This window comes from Notamacropus eugenii, chromosome 6, assembly GCF_028372415.1.
Source record: "Notamacropus eugenii isolate mMacEug1 chromosome 6, mMacEug1.pri_v2, whole genome shotgun sequence".
In the NCBI taxonomy this organism is placed as follows: Eukaryota; Metazoa; Chordata; class Mammalia; order Diprotodontia; family Macropodidae; genus Notamacropus; species Notamacropus eugenii.
In genome coordinates, this window is record NC_092877.1 from 48860440 (window position 1) to 48880507 (window position 20068).

General features: G+C 37.8%; 1 protein-coding gene and 1 pseudogene across 4 annotated transcripts in view; one reads left to right on the forward strand and one right to left on the reverse strand.

Moving 5' to 3' along the window:
• The window catches only part of MAEA (macrophage erythroblast attacher, E3 ubiquitin ligase), a 128256-nt gene that overhangs the window by 48327 nt on the left and 59861 nt on the right, over positions 1 to 20068 (forward strand). The gene's annotated exons all lie outside the window — the stretch shown is intronic.
• Positions 885 to 2255, reverse strand: LOC140510981 (alpha-enolase pseudogene; annotated as a pseudogene).

Genomic DNA, 20068 nt, shown 5'->3' on the forward strand with positions numbered 1-20068 from the left:
TTGGGTAGCAAAATGAGCCCTTAAAATGGCCATTTCAGCATATGATTCTGTGTAGTACTGTTAAATTTACTAGGAGATCTGAATGTTATTTTAATTCTTCCCAATGACGTTCACTGGTATTCTCCGGTTTTTAAAGTATTCGCTATAGACTACAGTTCTCTGTAAATACTATTAAACTTAATATTAATTGTTTATTAAACAAAATTCTTAGATAATCATTGTAATAAGTATAAAGAATATTGAAAGTGTTTTTTAGAAGATGAAGGAAATCAGTGAGCTCATTGCTAGATATGATTTTTAAATCACTATCTTAATATATTGGTTTATATTAATAATGAATCCTGCATTTATTATTACATCCATTTTTTATAAACAACCTCTGAAATTTTAAGTGTAACCTCATCACAGAAAAATGAGTCACTATTATTATAATAACATTATTTAAAAGTGTATAAATATGGTTTTGAGAATTCCTAGAAATTCTGATTTGGGGGGGGGGGTGTTACTGAATACTTTTATTCTGCACATAAAAGCCACTAAGGATTTAGCCTGTGGGCTCATCGGGCTGCATCGCAAGTACATGGCTCCACACATCAATACCAGGGTTAGGGGTGAGAACAGGTCAATCTGTCCCAGTCACAAGATGATAAAGGGTCTTCTGACAGAGAGCCAGATGATCAGGTAGTCTCCAGTATAAGACAGTTCTAACAAGGCAGTGAGAACATCACAGAAAGGTTGAAGGGAGAGGGAAGTTAAGCAGCAGAGGCCCCTGCCCCCAAAACAAGACTGATCTAGTACTTGGTGCTGCCCATTCTTAGGACAGGAGCAGACTTCTATAGAGGTGACTGGCGCCTGTGAGCTCTTAGGCCTCCTAGCCACAGAGCTTACTTGGCCTGAGGGTTTCTGAAGTTCCTTCCAGCAAATTTAGCCTTGCTGCGCAGCTCTTCCTCAATTCTGAGAAGCTGGTTATACTTGGCCAGATGCTCAGATCTGCAGGGGGCACCAGTCTTGATCTGCCCAGTACAGAGACCACCAGGTCTGCAATGAAGGTATCTTCAGTCTCCCCAGAACAATGGGAAACCATTACTCCCCACCCATTGGATTGGGCCAGCGAGTACGCCTGGAGAGATTCAGGCATGGAGCCAGTCTGGTTCACTTTGAGTAGGAAGCAATTGCAGGCCTTCTCATTCACAGCCTTTTCAATTCACTTGGGATTGGTCACTGTGAGATCATCTCCTACCACCTGGATGCCGTCAGTAGCAGTGAAATTTTTCCAAGCTTCCCAGTCATCTTTATCAAAGGGATCTTCATTAGACACCACTGGATAATCCTTGATGAAGCTTTTGTAGAGGTCCCCAAGCTCAGAAGGGGAGATATATCTGCTGGAATCATCAGGAGACTTGAAGTCTAAGTCATGTTTCCCAGATCAGAAGAATTCAGAGGCAGCAACATCCATGCCAATTACGACCTTATCAGTATAGCCAGCCTTACTAGTAGCATCCTTTAGCAGGTCCAGAGCTTGTTTATTCTCCAGGATGTTAGGAGCAAAGCCACCCTCATCCCCTATGTTTGTGGCACCTTGTCCATATTTCTGCTTAATCGCACTCTTCAAGTTGTGGTAGACCTCAGCTCCAATGTGCATGGCCTCCTTAAAGTTTGCTGCTCCAACAGGGAGAGGATCATGAACTCCTGCAGGGCCAGCTTGTTACCAGCATGGGAGCCACCATTGATCATGTTGAAGGCTGGAACAGGCGGGATGACTTCATTGTTGCCTGCAAGGTCAGCAATGTGACAGCACAGGGAGACACCTTTCTCAGCAGCTTCGGTCTTACAAACCAGAGACACTCCCAAAATGGCATTTGCACCAAATTTAGATTTATTTTCAGTGCCATCCATCTTTATCATCAATTTGTCGATCTTCTCTTGCTCCACAACATTCAATTTCTTGCTAATCAGGGTCGGGGCAATAGTTTTATTGATGTGCTCAACCGCTTTTGAGACACCTTTCCCCATGTAGCAGGTCTTATCATTGTCTCAGAGCTCTAGGGCTTCATGGATACAAGTAGAAGCACCACTGGGCACAGCAGCTCGGAATTGACCTTTTTCAGAACAGAGATCAGCTTCAGCAGTAGGGTTTCCACGAGAGTCAAAGATCTCTCTTGCCTGGATTTTGTAAATAGACATGTTGAGTTTCTGGATGGGGTTTCCTCTGCTGAGGTCAGAGAACAGAGGCTGAGGGCAAAATTCTGATTTCTTATTCCTAGAACCTGAAGATTAATTTGTCAGGAATTTGAATAAACTAGTTGTCTTTAAGTATTGAACACCCATGATGTGGAGGCAGCATTAGATGTTTTCTGTTTGACTCACAAGAACAGAGCCTGGAGTAAAGTATTAAAACTGCAAAGAGTCCATTTAAGCTCAGGGTCTGAAGAAAGTCTTTATAACAATTAGAGCTACACAGAAAAATCCTCTGGCTCTTGAGGAGGTGCTCTTTTGACATTGAATTAACATGCTAGTGCAGCAGCCAGGGGAGAGGTGGAAAAAGCCTAACTTAGGCTTGTGATTGGTTGTATGAGTGAGGATACCAAAAAAGGCATGCAGGCTTTAGGAATCTCTAGTGTTCTTTCTATCATATCACGCTATCTCCCTTCATTATAAAAACTCTGAATTGTGAATGGGTTGGGGTTTGAGTTTGGGTATGGTTTTCCTACCAGAAGCTAGTTGATATGATGTAGCTTCTGTGACATGAAGGACTGAATTGGAGATACTATAATCAGTACATAGGATGGCAAGGATACTGACTGGGAGAGAAACATTAGAACTTGCTGTCTTACAGAATGTCTGTCATGTTGCTTTGCAGTTTACATGGTCCTTTCCATTAAAAGATACATCAGTGTGTGACCTCCTAGACAAGGTAAACTCACTACTTTTCCAAAGAATTTGTTACTGATTTGCAGGCTAAAGTTGGGTCTTTTCACCTTCCATGTAGCTGTTGTTTTCTTTCTCCATTTTCTATATGCTTTGCCTTGTGGCTGAACACCATGTGCCCCTCCTTCCCTCCTTGTCACTTTCTTCTTGCTCCATTTAGAATAGTTCACTTTCAAGGTGCCCTTACAGAGACACTTAAATCTTGTTGCTGTTGCTAGAGCTCCTGAAGGGTAGTTTGAGGACTTATGTTCAAATCCCACCCTGGTACTTAATTGTTTATGATGACCTTAGATATGCTAGTACACTTCCCCTTAGTTTTCTTTTCTTCTAAAATTAGCATACTATGAAAATTTTAATCTTCACGAATCACTTTGTAAAACGTTGATAAGTCAGAAGGGTTTTTTAAAGCCCACATTAATATTGTTTTTAACAGAATTTCAAGCACAGACCTGATTAAAAATTGTCACTTTGATGTTATAATAGGTTTGTAAATGGCTGTGTGATGAATTCATTTTTTCCTAAAAATCTCTACTGCAATAATCCATTGTCATCACTAGACTCAGAAACTCTGGCTTTTCTTACTGGATTTGTGGCTGAGTCTTATGGCTGAGAATCCTGAAGTGGGCACAGTTTTGTATAATTGCACCAGAACATGGAACATGGTGAAGATCTTTTAAAAGATATTTTACTGGATTCTTTGAAATAAAACTAATGTTGTAAATAACTTTTAAAAGACTGCTAGAGGCTCACTTAATTGGATAGTTTTCAAATTGATACTTTTTAAATTGATAGTTTTCAAACTGATTTTTGCCTTTACTTATGAAGGACTGTGTTAGCTTTGTGGCTGCCTACAGGGGGAAGAGCGGACAGCCTCCATCCATCCACTTGCTCATGATTTGGGGGCGATTCGTAGCTCTTTGGCTTCTGTATGGTCAACAGAAGAATTGTTTTGAGCTGCTATATAATTGCAACTAAAGTCTTAGCAGAGACTGCTCTGACAACTTCTGCATCGATGTAGAATCACCATAGCAACCTGGCTGCCAGAGTTGTCCTTTTGAATGCAGAAGGACTGTGGGGCCCAAAAAAGGCCGAGGATCGTTTTAGGCTTTTATTCTTCTTTGCCTTCTGTTTCTCCTCTACTCTCTATTTGCCCATGCATTCATAAATACTCTTGTTGATTCTCCTGTAACTTTTACCTTACAGTGAAGAAATAACCATTTCCCTATCATCTTACCATTTCCCTATCATCTTTTTTTAGGCGTTGTTTACTAGGAATGTTTTGGAGAAACTAAAAGGGATTGAACCTCAGGGGTTTGGGAATTTGGTTATAGTTTCTACAAAGAGACAAAACAAATTCTGCTGGATTTCATATAAGATGTAGAAAAATACAGAGCCATTTGAATTTAGTTAGTGGGTTCTCATTTCAGTAGTTCATGATTCAAGTCCTTTGTGTTGTTTTATTAGTCTATGTTGACCTCTTCTTTAAAATATTTGTGAATAATCTAATAATTTCTTTTCAATGCCTAAGATAGTATAAATGTAACAGATAATATTTTTGAAAAGTCTTTTGTTCAGTTTCGTTACTTTGATTAACCTGAAAGATGGTTAATAGGAAAAGTATGTCCTGAAAATAATCAAGGACTGATATGTCAGTATAGCTTGTGAGTGATCTATACTACTTATAGTTGTTCATTTAGATAATTTGTTAATATTTTTGGCTCTCTAATGAGGTGGTGATAAGCATAGTTTAGGTGGAGGGATGAGTAGGATTTTAAGAAACAATTTGGTATAATGGCATATAAATGAAGCTCATCAGTATTAGCTTGTTAGACTGAGTAATGATCTTATTTGATTCTGTTATGACCTTGGGCTGCAAAATGCACATCATAAATTCAACATTTTATTTGCAAATTTATATACAACTAGCTCCAACTTGATGGCAGAGATGTCCATTAATTTATACTTGATATTTCTGTGTTCTGCTATATTACGTATTGTAACTTTTTAAGTCATTCATCAATTGTAAAATCCATTTCGTGAAAGTATTTAGAAAAGAATCAATTGAATCAAAAATCTCTCATCAGTGGTAGTCATTTCAGCAGAAAGAAACACATACTGCTCTTGTGGTTTGTAGACATAAAATACCTGTATTACGATTTCTTTCATTTATCTTAGTCTGACTACATAGCATGACTATAGTGAAAATATACTCAATAGGAAAGTATATGTAGAATCTGTACAGAATTGTATGCAGTCGTGGGGAGGGAGGGGGGTAGTGGGGAGTAGGTGGGGAGGGATAAAATCGCAATTGTATGGCAGTGATTGTTAAACATTACAAAATAAAAAAAAATAAAATAAAATAAAATAAATAAAAAAAATAAAATACCTGTATTATCTTAGTCATTTTTTTATGTAAAGACCATCATCCCCTCATTTCTTAATTAAAGCTCTAACAAAAGATTGAATGATGTTTGACTTAAAGTGAATTTTGTTTCTGTGTTTATTCATTGTGGTTTCTCTGTTCTTTAAGCTATTTGGCATACTAGAGCCTGAGCCGTATCTAGAGGGCAACCACATTTTTCCTAGTTTTCTGCCAGCTAACTTTAGTTCTTTAACTTCTTTTGGTGAATAAAGAAAATGGTAGTTGCCTTCCACCCTGTGCAAAGGAATAAAATGATATAAAATTTCTAGGTTGAGCTCTGTAATATTAGATCTCCTGTTTTACACAGTAGTTATTCAACCTTCTTGGGATGAGCAGCCTTGATACCTTGTTTTCATTCCAACAGATTTTTGTTCTCAAATCCCTCCCTTACCCAGTAGATGGCATTTCATTGTTACAGTAACAGTGACCCTCAAAACCAAGAGTACTTTGTATTAGAGGTCAGACAAATCACCAAGTTGATTGTTGGATATTAAAGATGAAACATAGTTATATACTTCACAAATTAAAACCTTACTTTGCCCAAATGTTGCTAATATCCTTTCATCTATAGTGATGGTTCCAGCAAAAATAACTGCATCAGAGCACTGGTCATGTTTTCATATAAGAACCAAAAAACCTAATTCTACACCCTTTTACTCCTGTCTTTGTGACTGTCTCTCCCCATTCCCTCTGGAAGCCTATTCCATTCATCAGTCGCCACAGTGCTAGACCTTCATTTCTTCCACTCTATATTTATGCATTGGATTAAGCATCCCTCCATGAACCATTTATTTGTCATTATTGAGTATTTCCAGCCTTTTTCACATTCAAGATATTATTGCATTTTAACTTAAATTTTAAAGCATTTCTCCAGCTTTATATTGCTCACGAATTATTAGCATAAATATATGATATTTACTTTATGTGATACTTTTGGATCAAATTACTAGACTAGATTTTCCTGCTGAATTAAAAGAACTTTGGTACCTGAGATAGATTCCTTCAGTCACCACAACCTCTGTTCCATGAGCAGGTGGGATTATAGAATTTTCCTATGTGTTACAAATGAAGAAACTGAAACCCTGACAAGATAATGATTTACTCATGTTCACCTTGTAGTTGGGGTCAGAGTTGACATTAGGTCTTAATGCTTTCTGATCCCTAGGCCTAGTTTCAGTTTACTGAGCCATGCTTTTTCACATATTATTAGCTCTCATGCAGAAACATGTTTATAAGTCTTCAGTTATTAAATGAAAAGTATCATTTATCAAAGAAACCTCCAGGAAGTTCAGTTCAGCACCTCCAATATTTTCCTTTTAACTTAGCAGAATTTGCTCTTCAGTTATCCTCAGAATTGTTTCTTTAAGTCACACTTACCTCTTTGGGTGGTGTGTTAGATTTGACTAGAAAAGAAATGCATCTTTATTTGTATTTTATATCTTTTTCCTATTTATAATTCATCATTTAGGGTTAGGGAATGCTAATACCTCTTTTTTTTTAAGGTAAAGAAACGAACGTGGAGTTAATGTAACTTGTCCAAGGTTGAATTAGATTTCCTACCTCTTATATTTTTAAGTTTGCTCCTCCAGAGGTAGATTGTTTCAGTGGTGACTTTCCCCTCAACTCAGAGCACTTAAAGGGCCCTACTGAAGAGCAGTACTATAAATGTTGGGACTAAGTCAGTAAGCATCAGTAAAAGAACTAAAGTGTCAGGTTCCTACTAGTTCAGGCAAGCCAAGAGTGAACTGAACTTTCACAAGTGAACCTTGTGAACTGAACAAGAAATATTCTAATTTCTTAGTTTTGTTAAATCCTTTGCCTCTTTGATCATCAGTAAGTGTTTAATTTTGTTTATAATCATGCATACAAGTAGATAATAAGCTTCTCTTTAAAAATATTTGTTGACTTTTCTTTTTACTATGTATAGAAAAGTAATTGACTTTCTTTTTGATAAATTCCTGTAATGACTTGATTTAGGTTTTTTAAACTTCTTTCTTGACTGTTTCTTTTTGATAAATTCTTTTGACTTTGGGTTTGGTTTTTTTTTTTAACTTTTCCCTCTCTCCCCCATCCTCCCTCTCTTAATTGGGAGGACAGGGCTGGAAGTGGGATTGGTCCAAAGCAATGCCTAGTATAATTGGCCTTAGAAATGGGTAAGCTTCCTTATGAATGAGAATGGTTGCCAGCCTTAACAGATGATTTAAGTTTAGGAACATCAACCAAAAAAAATGCATGTGCATCAGATTTGAGTATTAGAGGATGAAAAGCTATCCAAATGATTTATGGTTTTGTTCTATACTATAGAACTATTAATTTTCTGGATATAGTGTTGTTCCTGCTTTGGGAAGTGGGATCAACCAGTTGGTAGTTTTAGCCATCCCTGCCTTCATTACATTAAAACCAGTACTTAGCAAGAAAAGAATTACTTTGCCGCATGAACAAGTTACATTATAGAACAGTTCTGTGACAAATCAACAAACATTAAGTAACAGCTTTGGGAGAGGCACTGTGCTTGCTGTAAAAAATGGCTTATATTTATTTGATACTTGGAGGTTTAAAATGAACTTTGCCTCTTCTTTGATCCTTGTAAACACTCTGTGACATGTAGATAAATAGTAAATATGAGGGTTCAGATTCTAAACCCAGGTCTCTTGATTTCAAATCTTGTGTTCTTTGTTTACCACCCCATAATAATTGTAAATACTTGTCTAGTATACAATGATAAATTATGGGTAGTGTAAATCCTGGTTTAATAAATGTCTAAAGTGTATTTTATTTTTGTAATTTGCGACATTGTAATACTCCTAGATTATGAGTTATGTCTTATCTTACAAGTGTGCTGCTTCTACATGTTTTTATAATTTTTGTATAATAATTTTTTAAAATAGCATTTAATGCAGTTGAATAAACATTAAGCTCTTTTGTACTAGAGACTAGAATACAAACAAAACAGACCTTGTTGTCACGTAGTTTGCTGTGTTAGATGTTCACATACATAAACACACACACAAGTCCATATGTATGTATTCCCAAATGTATATCTCTTGTTATATCTTGAATCCATCATCTCTCAGGGCACTGTATCTTGATCCTCTTGAATTGTGGTTAGTCATTATATTGATGAGAGCTCTTAAATCTTTTAAAGGAGTTTGTTTTTACAATATTGTTCCTGTAGTATGTATCATTCTCCTCATATGTGTGTGTGCGTGCGCACGTGTGCACATTTAATTAAATGTAAAATAACTTCAGGAGGGTGAGAGCAAGGCATCAAAAATGTTTCTGCAGAGGAAGTGAAATCCAGTCTTAACTTTAGAGGAAGCTAGAAATTCTCATAGAATCATACCTTAGAACTGGAAAAGCCCAGAGAGATTACCTACTCAGCCCTTTTTTTTTTTCCACCGATGAGCTACCAGAGGATCAGAAAAGTGGAATGATTTGTCCAAGGTCACATAGGTTATAAGGTACAGCGCTAAGATTTTTTAAATTAGTGTTTTTTCAATTAACAAATATGTATCTTCTCCCTTCTCCATCACGTCCAAGTAGAAGGTGAAAAGAAAAACAAAATACTTGTAACATATGCAGAGTGAAGCAGAATCATGGCCCACATTGGCTGTGCCCAAATGTATATCTCATTATTTTACATCTAGAATCCATTGTCTCTTTTGGGGCACTTCATCATTGGTCCTCTGGAATTGTGGTTGGTTGTTACATTAATTAGAGCTTTTAAGTCTTTCCTAGTTGCTTGATTTATACTATAGTAACAACATTGTAAAAAATATTCTCACTCTGCTCATTTCATTTGGCATCAGTTCAAAAAAGTATTCTAGGTTTCCCTGAAACATTTTTCCCTTCTCATTTTTTTACAACACAATAACATTCCTTTACATTCATGTACAATAATTTGTTCAGCCATCCTCCTGATGGGTGCTCCCTTAGTTTCTACTTCTTTGCCACTACAAAAAAAAAAAAAAAAGCCAATGTGAATATTTTTGTACATTTGAGTATTTTTCCTCCTTTCTTTGTTCTTTATGGCATATGTACCTAGTAAGGTTATCCTTGGGTGAAAGAATGTGCACAATGTAGTAACTTTGGGGGACTATAATTCCAAATTGCTTTCTTGAATGGTTTACCAACAGTGCATTAATGTTCCTGTTTTCTTTTAGTCCCTCCAGCATTTGTCATTTTCCATTTTTGTCAGCTTTACCAATCTAATGGCTCTGAATAGAACCCCAGGAATGCTTTAATTTGCCTTTTAAAAATTATTAATAATTTAGAACACTTTCTTGTATGACTGTTGAACGATGCCTGTTCGTATCCTTTGACCATTTATCAATTAGGGAATGTCTCTTATTATTATAAATTTGAATCAGATTCTTGTGTATCTTGGAAATGACCTTTACCAGAGAAAACTTGCTAGAAGGGTTTCCTCCCTCACCCCCACTTAACGGTTTTCCCTGTAATCTTAGCTGCACTGGTTTTGTTTTTACAAAAAACTTTTAAATGTTATTTAATCTAATAACATTTGATTAATGTCCTTTTTATTTTGTGGTTCTTTCCATCCCTTGCTTTCCCTATCCCTAGATTTGAAAGGGTAATTTGTTCCTTGCTTTTCTAACTTGCCTATGATATCACCTTTTATATCTAATTTGTGTATCCATTTAGAGCTTATCTTGGTATATGGTATAAAGTTTTGGTCTGTGTCTAATTTCTGCTAGATTGCTTTCCAATTTTCCCAGGAGTTTTTGTCAAATAATAATTTCTTACTTCAAGAGCTGAAGTTCTTTGTGTTTATCAAATACTAGATAACTAGGTTCATTTGCTTCATGTATCTTATGTCTGATCTGTTCCACCGATCAGCCCAAAATTGGGATTTGAACCCAGATCCTCAGACTCCAAATCTAGCAGCCTTTCTATAGAACCATGCTGCCTTCTTATTCTGAGAGGTAGGGGTGAAGGACCCTGGGCAAAGAGTACCCATTGTAAAGGCACAGAGGTGGAAAGTAAATCATGTGCAGAGGATGACTAATTAGACCAATTTAACTGGGATGGAGAATGTGTGAGTAATGGGAAATAAGAGTGTACTATCCCTATACTTATGTAGTGTGTGGTAAATAATTTTGGCATTAAAAGAAATCCAGAGCTAGCTGGTGTTCCATAAGGCTAGACTAGCTAGAATTCCTGGGAGATGTGTCACACTAAATAATCAAGCTTTCTAAATACTTGAGTATTTTAAGCACTTAAAACTTTTTTTTTTTTACTAAGCACCTAAAACTTTTAAAATTTTAAACATTTGATTAGGTGGAATTATTTCTAAATAAGAGCAAGCCACCTCCTTGTGTGTGTGTGTTTGACCTTTTATTATTTTTTTATAATTATAAATTAATTTATTTGTTTTTGGTTTTCAACAATCACTTCCATAAGTCTTAAATTTTCTTCCCCTCCCTCCCCAAGACAGCATGCAATCTTATATGAGTTCTACACATATATTCTTATTAAACACATTTTCACATTAGTCATGTTACATAGAAGAATTATAAAGAATGGGAGAAACCATGAGGAAAAACAAAACAAACCAAAACATAACACAAGAGAAAATAGTCTGCTTCATTCTGTGTTCTGATTCTATAGTTCTTTCTCTGGGGAAGCTACCTCCTTAAGTTGGATATAATGAACATAATTATTGAATTAATGAACATAATTGATGATCAGAGTCATCACTTTAAACATCAGTGGTTGTGATATGTCATTAATACAGAAGTGCCCTTAGGGCCCATTGAGTGAATCAGTGTATTCAAAATCAGTGTAGCCAAAACTTAATGGCTCCAGACAGCAATATGTTTATTCCTACACTGCTGTAGCCAGCTTTCTAGAGGAAGTCATAGAGCTGTGTTGACTTTGTCCACCTAAAATTGTTTTAACCAGTCTTACCTGAGCCCTTAGTGCTACCATGCCAGTTCTTTTACTCGTTCCTGGTTAATTCTTTATCCAGTTCTTCAGGAGATCTATTCCAAAGCCTTTCTTCTTTCCCCAGAACAATTTGGGGAACATGTTCCCCAAAGAATTTTTCCTCATTTTTCACCAAAAAAAAATTTAATCCATCCATTTTGAGCTCTTCTGTCCATTTCCACACTTGAAATCACTGCAACATCATACCCCATTCTCTCCTTTGCTCCAGTCTCTAGGGGAAAAAAAAAAATGACCTATCACCTTGTTGTTGAGGCCATCCCTACTTGTACCCTGCAATCTATCTCCTCCTTCCTTCTCTGGGAGCTTGTCCCTTCAATCATCTGCTCTCCATCGCTAGTCTACAGCTGCCACTGCCCCTTCTTACCCACTGTTTCTTCCCCCTTTGGTATGACCAAAGCTCTCCTATCCTTAAAAGAATCAATTATTACCATCCCTTCAGACTATCATCCTGGAACTCTCTTCCCTCTCAAAGTCAAGCTCCTCTTTTAAAAAGTAGAGGGGAGGACTATCTCCATTCATCCTTTCTGCTTTCTCATTTTCCTCTAACTTCACAGTCCTGTGAAATCTGACTTTGATTCCTAGCATTCAATTGACACTACCCTCTCTTAGGCACCAGTCATCTCTTCATAGTCAAATCCCAGGTCATGGTTCCCATCCTTCTATCTACTTTGCAGGATCATCATCAAAGCCCCAATTCATGGTTTCTGTTGTGGTCCCTTTCTCTTCTCTCTCTCCATTCTTTCAGCTCATCACTTTCCTTGCATTCAGCTGTTACCTCTATGCATATAGCTTCCAAATGTATATGTCTTCTGAGTGCCAGTTCTACATGTTTCTTCTCCAACCAGACGTGCCAAAGGTATCTCAAAAGTCCTCAGTACAAAACACAGAATTCTCTTTTTTCCTATACCTGCCTATCTTTCTGAGAAAACCATCATCTTCCTAGTGTCCTAGGATTTCAAATTAGGTATTATCATCCCCAACTCTTCATTCTCCTTTGCCTCCCATACCCATTCAGCTGTCAAATCTTTTGAATTCTACTTTCACATCAAGCCCTTATCACCTCAGCCTGGATTATTGTAGTAGACTCCCAGTTGGTTTCTCTCCTCTCAAATCCTGCTTTTATGTTAGCTACCAGAGTGATGTTCCTAAAGCACAACAGGAGCCTTCAAAGTCACACCCTCACTCAAAAAGCTGCAGTGACTTCCTGTTACCTCTATGAGAAATTTAGTTTATCATCAGTGCAGTAGCTGACCTTTATCCCATTTTTGTCGTCTTTGAAGTTGTCTGTCAGAAAACGCTATGCTAAAAATAGCGTGAGAGTAGGCACACAGCCCTGCTGTACTCCATTGGTGACTGGGAAAGTGCAAGAGCATCATCCATTATCCAGAACCCTTGCAAACGTGCCATCATGAAACTGACGTATTATAATACTGATGAACTTCTGCAGGCAGCCAGATTTTGCCATGATCCTTCATAACCCCTGATAGTATCAAAGACTTTGGTTAGGTTGATGAATATTATGTACAGACCTCTGTTCTGCTTCTGACATTTCTCTTGGAGTTGTCCAGCTGCAAACATCATGTTGATCAGTCCTCAACTTTTACTAAAGCCACATTGGCTCTCAGGTAGATGGCCATCTTCTAGGTAAAAGATCAACCAATTAAGGAACACTCTAGCAAGAATCTTGCTGAGAGTCTCTCTCTCTGTCTCTCTCTCTCTCACACTCTCACACACACACACACACACACACACACACGCGCGCGCACACACACAGGCGGGGGGGGGGGGGGGGAGAGAGAGAGAAAGAGAGAAGCCCTACCCCCACCCTGTGATTGTTGCAGGACAACCTGTTTCCTTTTCCTATATAGAGATGGACAATGGAAGCAGAGGTTCTCCACTAGCTAGCACTACACCATACGTGGAACAATCAACAACTGCAGCAAATGGAGAAATTTTGATTGCTGTGCATAAGTTCCCTTTTTTGGCAGTGTACTTTCCAGGTATTTTACATAGATGATGAGGTTGCAGCACACATTTCCAGAACTGGCTCAACAAAAGAAAGTATGGGAGAGAAGTATTAGGCTGCATATCAAACTGAAGATCGACACAGCCATTGTGTTGGCTTCCATCGTTCTATGCCTGTTAAACCTGAACAGTCTGACCAGCCCTGTGCCAAACAATTGAAGCACTTCCATTTGAATTGTCTTAGGAAGATTCTGAAGATTACCTGGTAAGACAGACAAGGTGCTAGACACTGAGGTTCTCCCTTGAACTGAACTGCCAAGCATTGAAACTACTGTAGAGAACATAACTCTGATGGACTGCCATGAAGCCCAAATGTCGAATGTATGTTTACCTAGAAGACTGTTTTGTGGAAAACTCTCACAAAGCAAGCATTCACATGAAAGTCAGAAGAGGAGGCACAAAAATACTTTCAAGGTTTCTCTGAAGAATTTCAGTATCATTTGTGAGACACAAGAAACACTGGCACAGGACCTCCTGTCAGAGTACCAAAGAAGGCACTGTGTTCTGTAAGCCAAACGGAATCACAGTATTACAAAGGAAACATGAGATGCACAAATCTAGAGTCATCTCCATCCCAAATGTCTTGTTTGTGCCTAACCTTTAGTAGAGCCTTGTGAGCTCATTTGGGACTGATCATGCACAGTTAATATGTCACTGGTCCTCTTCTAGTACAAAGGATGAAAAATACTGATGATAAAATATGAACTCTTCCAGCATTTAATGCCTCTCATGATATGACTCTAGCCTACCTTTCCAGGATTATTATGTATTACTCCTTGTTCCCCACTGATACAGCCAGACTTTTTTTTTTTCTTCCCATCTCTATGCTTTAAACAGAGTATGCCTTCTCTGTCTAGAATTTCCTTTCTCCTCATTTCTTCCCCTTAGAACCTCTCACTTCCCTCTTGGTTCAGTACTTCTTGGAAGAGGCCTTTCCAAATTGCCCCCAGGCCTGGAGTTTTAGCCCTGTTTAGTTCTGCCTCTTTTGGACCCTATGCCACCTCCCCCGTGAGGTCTTCCTTTTAGTTTTCCCCTACTTCTAGTTTTCCCACCAGCACTGCCTTCTATTTATTTATTTTACATATACCTTTGTGGGTATATATTCTCTCCTTTTCAGACTATTGACACCCAAAAGGCAGGAACCATTTTGTTTTTCATCTTTTTATCTCTAACACTTAGGAAAGTGCCAGAGTTCAGTGGACACTTAATAAATGCTTGTTGATTATTTTAATAGAAGAGTTCTGAATGGAGGCCAAATGTTTGAGTGATACTAATAAAGAATATGTGTCAGTACTTGTGTGTGGTTGAGGAGGAGTGAAGGTATCGGTTATGGGAATTGAGGTTGATGGATCGATTGGGAGGCCATTTTGTTTGAGGGGACATCAGCATGTTTATTAGAATTCCCTAGTATGAATTGGAGAGGTTTCTTAAACCTTTCTTTGCAGCTAGTTGAAAGCTGTTCAAAAAGCCTAGGAATTCACTTCAAATTAAATTGAAGGCTTTTTTTATTCTTTGTTATTTCTAACTTATTTCAGTATTATACAACTTCATATTTAAATTTAAGTAATGTTTAATGCAATATCTACCCTATTATCTCTTCAAAAACTGACCTTCACTGATATGTTTTTATTATTCTCTTACAAGTCTAGTCCAGTCACTATGGAAAATGGATTTGCCTTTTAGTGGTGTCATTTAAATGCGTGTCTCATTGCTTAATTGTGTTGAAAGACAGTCTTCTTAATTCAAGTATCCTTTCTGTCTTGCAGCTGTTGGACTTGGTACAAGGAATTAGGAGCAGTTTTGCAGAAGAAAATAATTTTTAAAAAGCAGCATTTCTTTTAGAGACAAACATGCTCTGAAGCAGAAAAAATTATAGATTTTCACAGGTGCAGAGGGATAATCCAGTTATAACTCCCATTGTTTAACTTTTAACAGGTTATCTTCTTTATCTGTTTCTGTGTTCAGCTTTTTTTAACTAACTATAATGAATGTGGTTCATTTACCCAGTATCGGGGAATAAAGAATTCTAAACATGTAAATAATCAGTTTGAGCAAAGAAAGCCTTTAATCACCAAAACTTTATTTTAACCATTTAGTATGAAAAAAATTAAAACTTTGCATAATCCTCTGCCTTTCTAAGTAAAATATATGAAAAATGATGAGCCCTCATCTTTAAAATTAAATTATTAAAAACTTCAGTTACTATGTTTTACTGTGATATTATAGCATGATACCCTCAAGGGTGATGTAGTGCCATTTTTCTCTACATTGAATGGCCCTGGCTATTTCTTTGGAATTTCTACTCCTCCTTTTAGAATTGTTTTTCCACTAGTCAGTTCCTAATTCTTTGCTACGTTTAGTGTATCTGCCTGTATTGTCCTTGTCCCCTTTTTAATGAATCTAGAATGAAGAATGTACAAACCAGTTTTACTTTACACACAATTATAAGTAAATAAATGCTCAGTGAATCCTGTGCTAGTTAAGAATTGGAGCAGGCACTGCTCCAAGATTGTGTGACATCTATATTGACTCTTACAAAGTCTTTATTGCTTCCTTCCTGGGTGTTTGGCTGATTTCCAAGTAGCTGGGGTTGAAAAATAATTGAATTATTATGATAATTTGCTTCTTTCTACAAAATATATAGCTTTCATACATAGAATGTACACAATACCTTTTGGAATCTTCTCCTTCCTTCAAGTTTCAACTCAGGCTTGATCTCCTGTAAAGCTTTCCCTTATCTCTAGCTAAAAGTGTTACTTCCCACCTCAGATTTTACTGGAGCACTTTTTTCTTCAATCTCTTCTTTTTCCCTGTCACATTCTGCTTTGTATCATGATTACATGTTTACCTCTTTTACTAAACTGTTAATTCCTTCTGGACGGAGTGTATTATTTTTTCATCTATGTACAATTTTTAAGCAAAAAGATCTCGCCATAATAAGAGCTTACTAAATATTTGTTAAGTTGAATTAAATTGCACTACATTAACTATAGTCTTTTCTTCTTAGAATACATAGTTTTGGTTGTTGTATTTCCTTGTTTATTATTTGGGGCAACCCAAGCCTTGTTTATCTAGAATGAATAAACTCCAGTCATTTATAACTAGAGTCCCCAGGGACTTCCCTTCTTGACTGCCTCAGAAATCTCATACATTTCACTGCCTTTCTCAGCTTGGGCTAATGGGCCTGTCAGACCCTCAGTCACATAAGGCTTTCATGGCTCTAGGAATAATTGCATTTAAAAAGTTTCTCCTCACCAGCCATTTAGAAAATTGGGCTTAATTTATCCTGGCCCAACCTTCTCTTAAAAATGCATTCATAGAAGAAGGAAACTTTAGAATTCAACAGACATATGTAAAGTGTCTCCTGTGTGTCCAGAGCAGCCCAGGGTGCAGTTAGTCCTGTGAAAATAAAAAGTTTTACAAATTGGAACTGTGTCCAAAGGGCGATAAAAATGTGCATACCCTTTAACCATGCAATACCACTTATAGGTCTGTATCCCAAAGAGATCATACAAATGGGAAAAGGACTCACATGTACAAAAATATTTATAACAACTCTTTTTGTGGTGGCAAAGATCTGGAAACTGAGGGGATGCTCATCAGTTGGGGAATGGCTAAACACGTTGTGGTATATGAATGTAATGGCATACTATTTTGCTATAAGAAATGATGAGCAGGCTGACTTCAGAAAAACCTGCAAAGACTTACATGAAGTGATGTTGAGTGGAATGAGCAGAACCAGGGGAACATTGTACACAGTAACAGCCACATTGTGTTATGACTGACTTTGATAGACTTATCTCTTCTTAGCAATGCAAAGATATCAAACACCTCTGAAAGACTCATGATGGAAAATACTATCCACATCCAGAAAAAAACTATGGAATCTGAATGCAGATCAAAGTATATTATTTGTTCTCTCTGTCTTTTTTTTGTTTCTTCTTTCTCATGGTTTCTCCCATTGGTTCTAATTCTTCTTTATAACATGACTAATGTGAAAGTAGACTTAATATGAATGTACATGTTGAGCCTGTATCAAATTTTATGCTGTGTTGGGGTGGGGGAAGGAAGAGATGGGGAGAAAATTTGGAACTCAAAATATTATGCAAGTGAGTGTTAAAAACTAAAAATAAATAAATTTTTGAAAAATGAATAAAAGATTTTAGATAAGTCACTGTACCCGCCCTTGTGGAGTTCAGTCTAATAAATGGATAAGACAAAAATATAACACATGCATTCCCTTTAGCTGTCAATCTTGGGGTTTTCTGAGAGAAGATTAAAGAAGGAAATTTCTTTAAAGTCTTTGGGAGCGTCATCTGTTCTGCTGAATTTGGGGGTCTTGGATATTTGGGTTGAGGTTATTTAAGGTTTTTCAGCATATCAGAATAGAAAATAATGCTCTATGAATTGTGTCTACTTTAAATCCAGCCTGTACATTCTAAAATATAGTTAAGATAGGCAAGGGATTGTTGTTACCCCTGTTTTACAAATGAAGAAACTGAAGCTGAGAATGGTGAAGGGACCTGTCCAAGGTCACTCAATAAGTGTCTGGAGGCATGATTTGAACTCAGGTCTTCCTGACTCCAACTCTGGCCACTTTGATGCCTTCACAGCTTCATAAATTTAAAATGAAATCTGAAGAGCGAGAAGAATGAAGTAATGCTAGGGCCTTCCCAAAATGCTGCTTCAGGTAGAAAGGGTGACCTGTCAGGAGAATGGGACCTCTCAAAGGTGGCCATAGTGGCTAGGAAGGAGGAGGAGCATTCTGGAGAGCCAGGTTGAGAGCAGAACCAGGAACAGTGGGTGGAAGTCAGAGAGGCTCATTAAAGCTGTGCTCACATGGGATGGGTTGCCAGGAGAGGTGGCCTGTTCTGTTTCCTTTGAACAGCCTCCAGCAGACATCAGACAAACTTGTTGGTTTCAGCATAGAGGAAACCCTCCTGGTGTTTGAGTTGGATTCAGCAGCCACTGAAGTCCTTGTATCCCTCAAATTCAAGAACTCATTCTAGTCCTCCATTGAAAACTAGTTGTATTTGCTGTTCTAACTCGGGCTGTTTCTGTTACAGCTAGTGGTTTGGCTGTACTTTGTTTATATTAAACAAATTACAGAGGGCCAAGTGTGATCCTGTTTCAGTGGTGCCTGGGCTGTTGGGCTGGTCTATAGTCAATAAACATTATTAAGCAGTGTTCTGTGTGCTGAGCATTGTGCTGAGTGCAAGGCTAAAGATAGTCCCTTTTCTCAAATAGTTTGCAATCTGAGGAGGAAACTGGACAGATAACTATGCAAACAGCTCTGTGCAGGGTGTTTGGAGTGGTCAGCAGAGGGAAGGCACGAGAATTAAGAGGGACTGCAAGGGGCTTCCTGTGGAAGATGGGAATTTAGATGGGATTTGAAGGAAGCAAGGAGGGAGATATGCTTGGGGACAGCCAGAGCTGGGAAATGGAGAACAGCAAAGCTGTTGTCGTAGAGGAACACATGATGGGGGAGGGGTTGATTAAGGTGTAAAGACTGGAGGGAGGTGGTGATAGGGAACCACTGGAATTTGAGTGAGGGTGGGGTGACATGGTCAGACAGTGGAAGATAGACCACTTTTAAGGGAAAAGGCTTGAGATAAGAACACCAACCAGAAGGCTGCTGCAGTAGTCCAGGTTTAAGGTGATGAAGGTCCGAACCAGGATGATGGAAGAGTCAGAGAACAGAAGGAGGTGGACAAGAGATGTCACAAAGATGGAATTGACAAGACTTGGCAACAGATTGAAAATGAGTGGCTGGAATGAGTGCAGAGTCAAGGATGGTGCCTACATTGCAAGCCAGGGTGACTGGGAAGTTTTTAGTAAGCAATATTTGAACTAAGTCTCTGCTCCCTGAACATGCACTATCTGTCCTTCCTCCATACAGCTAAGGTTTTGCCTGGAATGTTGTTTTCTCCTGCTGTCCTATTCTGCCACCTTATCTACCAGTCTATCCCTCATCCCCTCATTGGTAGCAGCTTCACATTTTCTTAGAACCTCTCAACCCCTTCGAGGATATGGATTTATGAACTTATCCTATATATTATAGTAGTGTCTGTGTAAAATGTGAACTCCTCAACAGCACAGTTTATATACCTCAACTGTACTCTCCCCTGGGTTGTGTCCTCCTTCCCTTCCTCCCTATTACTTCACTGAACAGTTTTTAAAATAATGGTTTAAAAGAGGTTCACTGAATGGTTAATAGTATTTCTGCATTCTCTTTCTTCCTTTCCTTCTCCCTGTTCCCCTCCCCCACAGTGAACTTTGGGTATGGAATATTGGTGTTTTGGGGTTTTTGGGGAGGGAACAAAAAGAGAAAAAAAATCTCACCTGAATTTAATAAAATTAAGCACACAAATGCAGGAGATTGCTCAGGTTCTCTAGTGGTACTAAGTTTTCTTATAGCTTATATTGTTTGAGGAAAATGGTTTTTTTACTGGTACTTTTTTTGTTATAAAAAATTTTCTTCCTAATAGGTTTCATATAATAGGATTTGATCTGTATTTTGACACCTGTAATTGAGACCTAGGAAAATGTGAGGCAATTTAAAATCTCTAATAGTAATCTCATGCTCCTTAAAAGAAACAGAGCTTCCTTTTGTGGTCAGACTTAATTAATTACTAGTTATAAAAATGGTACAGGGAGGGATGAACCAGCAGTGTTTCCTTCTTTTTTTTTTTTTTTTTTTTGCCCATTGAGGCCAAAGAAGCTATT